This window comes from Apium graveolens, chromosome 4 (genome assembly GCF_009905375.1).
Source record: "Apium graveolens cultivar Ventura chromosome 4, ASM990537v1, whole genome shotgun sequence".
NCBI classification, from domain to species: domain Eukaryota; kingdom Viridiplantae; phylum Streptophyta; class Magnoliopsida; order Apiales; family Apiaceae; genus Apium; species Apium graveolens.
Window position 1 is genome coordinate 87,772,817 of NC_133650.1, and position 4,436 is coordinate 87,777,252.

The following is a 4,436-nucleotide window of genomic DNA, read 5'->3' on the forward strand; positions in this document are numbered from 1 at the left end:
ACACCCCCCACACTCTAAGATATGAAAGATCTGGTTTTCTTTCCTTTATAATATCCTAAGGTGACCTTTTTGTTTTCTTTCAGACAATTATATTATGAATATAATATGCGGTAAGTAATGCTTCAACCCATAAATTAAATGGTAATTTTGACTAATTAAGCATACAATTAACCATTTCACCAAGTGTTCTATTTTCCTCTCAGCAAGTCCATTTTTTTGAGGAGTATAAGGTGCACTAGATTGATGAATAATTCAATGCTCTTCACAATAAATATTAAAATCATGCATAAAATATTCAACACCTCTATCTGATCTTAACACTTTAATCTTTCTCTCAAATTGTTTCTCTATCTCAGCTTTATAAATTTTAAACATCTCAAATGCTTCATTTTTTGTTCCCAGTAAATACACATGCAAGTATCTATTACAATCATCAATAAAAGTAATAAAATATCTTTTTTCTTCACGAGTAAGCATGCCGTTAAATTCAAAAATATTAGAATGAATTAAATCTAAGATTTTAGAATCCCTTTTTACACTTGGAAAAGGTTTGTTCACCATTTTAGACTCTACACATGTCTCACATTTATCAAGTGCATCAGTAAAATTTATTAATCCCAATTTCTTCCTCAATTGCAAAGAATTGAAATTTACATGTGCTAAATGATCATGCCACAAATAAGCGGACTCAACCATATAAACAGAAGATTCATTTTCATTATTAAGAGAAATTTAAACATACCAGCAGATCCATACCCTTTTCCTACAAACATACCAGCTTTGGACAAGATAACCTTATCACTCTCAAAAACAACTCGAAATCCTTTCTTACAAAGTAAATCTACAGAAACTAATTTTTTTCTCATAGCGGGAACAAACAAAATATTAAGAAGAGTCAACTTTTTTCCACTTGTGAAATCAAGCTCCACAACTCCTTGGCCGGCAAAATTAATGCATGCAGTATTACCCATTTAAATCTTCATGATCGTATTCCTTGTCCACCAGTGACAGATCATTCAAGAGTTTGACAAACCTGTCATATAAGTCAGTTAATGACTCATCACCTTTTGAGTCAAAGTGCTCATACTCTTGAGTGAGTATAGTCCTCCTGTTCTTCTTGATTGCATCAGTTCCCTGACATCTTGTCTCCAAAGCATCCCATATCTCCTTTGCAGTCTCGCAATGAATTACCCTGTTTGACATGACATTATTAATAGCACTATGCAGCAAACGCCTTACCTTTGCATCCTTGGCAATGGATGAGATATCTTCAGCTGTATACTCACTTTTCTCCTTTGGTATGGTCTTTGCTGGCTGATCTGCAACTACAACAGAGAGCTTAATTGGCTTATGCGGTCCTTCATTAATTCTGTCAAGGTATTCTGGATCAGTAGCTTTCAGAAACATAGCCATCTTGACTTTCCGTATGGGATACTTAGAAGGCCTTAGTATGGCACTATGCCATAGATTGGATTCTGCAACACTTCACAGTGGGGTTGCAAAGAAAAGTGTAATAATAGCCTTCAAAACCAATGTCTACCGCAACCCCTCTTTTTTGATGTTGCGGTAGGGTCAAAATGTGATACCAAAATGACATATATAATTAAAGATGATTTTTTTAAATTTAACTAATTAGTAATTTTTTACATAGAAATGAAATAATAATTGAAATATATACTTTATTTAATTTTAGAAGTTAGTAATATTAGTGCAGGGATTTAAAATATTATAATGATAAATTGAACGCTTTATAAAACTTAACAAGTTACTAGTGGATTTATTTACAATATTTTTATATTTTTTAATTTCTTCATTTTTCATAAAAAAACAATATTAATTATTGTAGTTATATTTGAAATACATATTTTATTTATTTATTAAAAATAATAATATTAGTGTAATTGGGAAGCGGTAATGCTTTGAAATTTAAGAAAAAAACCAGAAAGGGGTAAATAGGATACTCACACTTAAACACACACCCTCGCACACTCAAGGAGCCGCTTCTCTCTGTCTTGTCTCAAAATTAGGGTTTTCACTAGAAGATTTCGCTTCAAAATTTGGGGATTTTATTTGGGGTTACTTAGGATTTCGTTTGGGGCTAAATAAGGTTTCAATTTCCCCTCTCTAAAAAATAGGTTCAAAATTTTGGGGTTAGGCTTTCACTAATATGGGTTTCTATTCGGGGTTTCAATTGAAGAGTGTTCTTCAAGACTTTAGGGTTCAAGTTTGGTTTTGGCTCAGAATCAATAGGTTAACCTTGATTTTTTTCGATTTTAAGGGATTAGCCCCCCTCTAATCTTCATATATCATCATAATATGATATTTTTATCAATTTAAATATATGTGAGCTAAGCAAAATCTTTCAATTTAACCAATAAACTGATGTTACTAGTACTAGTAACAACAGTTTTCATCAAAAACTGATGTTAACAATACCTTTGACATCGGTTCTTAATTGTTAATCGATATCTATTTGTAACAAACTGATGTCTATAATGCTCAGTAACATCAGTTTTTTATTTTAAGGTTTTTATGTTGTAGTATTTAACATCGGTTTTTACTGATGTCAATGGTCAACGAGAACTGATGTATTAAGTTTTGACAGACATCATTTTCCATTGTAATGATGTTTGTACCTGTTTTATTAATGCACATTTTAAAAATATAGATTCCAAAAACCAATGAACTACCAAAACCAATAGCTGCACAATACCAGTTATCCATAAATCTAACAACCAATATTCAAACATCCGGTACAACAGATTCATCTAATCCAAATATCAATTACTGCATATATCCATCCATATATTCTACTACTGTCTATACACAGAATTTTACTTGGTACCGACAATAGCATGCAAAATATCATTTGAGGAACGCCCTTGTTCTTCTGCATCTTCCCACTTCTTAGTAAAGCTCCTGTAGCCTCTAGTTTCGTATGATGACAATAAGTTTTTGACAGACCTGAGAGGATTAATTTTGTTGTAGAATACTTCAAGCTATTAAAACAGCAACAAATAACTATCCTAAAATAACATAAACAAAGAAAAACACCAAAAAAAGTATGACATTCACCTGCCACTTTACTGTCTCAAGACTAGTTGCTAGTTGACGCCTATGATTGTTTACCGACGCAAGTAGCCTATGGTCAGGATTACGAGTTTCTTGAGCAAGACATTGCCAACACTTCTTCCTGTAATTGTTAGAAGGTTAGAAACTACTACACCAAAAAAGTAAGTTTACATATAAGCTAATAATAAGAAAACTTAATAGTTCAGCAATACATGTTCCTGTGGTATCTTCTCAAAACCAAAGTGTTTGGTCTATATAGTTTCAGCTTCTTCAGCAGCTGGTAGAACAAGGGTTCAGACACTCAGGAAAGCCAACAATTTCTCTATGCATGAGAACAACAATTGAAAATAGCCCTATGCAAATGTTATATACTTAAATGGGGAAGCAGTATTTGCCATTAAAACAGGACTAAAGTATCAGAAACTCCATATTTAAAAAAGGAGGAAAATGATTGCCTTCCAACTCATTAAAACTTTTAATAACACTAGTAATCAAAGTGTATACTAGAATATATAATAGAATCAACTGATCAGCATCGATTGTTTCAAGCTATAAAAAAAGGTATATCTGACAACAAAATGCAACATCTTGTTTAGGCTATCTTCAAACTAACCTTGCCCTGGTTTTCCTTGGTAGTTGCAACCAACGGGAGTTCTGCTAAGTCACGTCCAAAAATTCGAAGAAGTCCAGCAGATACCACAGTAGAGCTGCATGATACAATAGAGCTTCAATAAAAACTAATGGCACTAATAGGCGACAAAAAAGGAATATACAGAAAATTACATACTTGACTGTCAAGATTGCACAGTACATTCCACTCAAGTCTTGGCCCCTTATATTCCTTCTACAAGATTCAACATAACCACAAAAATGGTAAGAAGATTACACAATAGAACAAGGTAATGAATGAAATAAACCTTCCAATTAAGATGACTGTGATGCTTACCCATAAACCATTGATGGGATATAATCACGTCCTGATAATACATCAACTATAGGGTCGAAATTCTCCTACAAATTAGGTAGTTGAAGTCAGAGAAAATATAACAAAATGTTTTTTTTGCAAGATTACTGCCTTAGTATTCAATGCAGAATATGCATTCAAGCCCAAAGAAATAATTAAAATATAACAAAGCTTGGTAGCCTTACTACTGTTGTTATGTTCATATTGCATTGTATAATTATCTTTGATAATAATTGAAACTTTGGGAATCATCACAGTCATCCAACAAAACCAATTAACAGTTACATTTATTTCAGGTAATTGATCGTATTATAATTCTCTTATCTCATTATAAGTATTTAATTAATCATGTAATGCGAGTATAAATTAGTTCAGTTGTTATGTATATAATATGATGAAC

General features: G+C 32.2%; 1 long non-coding RNA gene across 2 annotated transcripts; it reads right to left on the bottom strand.

The window, feature by feature from the left end:
* Positions 1–3,325: 3,325 nt before the first annotated feature.
* On the bottom strand, positions 3,326–4,084 carry LOC141716801 (uncharacterized). 2 transcript variants are annotated; one of them, XR_012573371.1, is made up of 4 exons: positions 4,019–4,084; positions 3,860–3,916; positions 3,686–3,779; positions 3,326–3,349 (listed from the first exon to the last, which is right to left on the bottom strand). It is a non-coding gene; the product is annotated as an uncharacterized LOC141716801 (long non-coding RNA). The 2 variants fall into 2 exon arrangements; XR_012573370.1 differs by lacking the exon at positions 3,326–3,349 and adding an exon at positions 3,378–3,425.
* Positions 4,085–4,436: the final 352 nt, after the last annotated feature.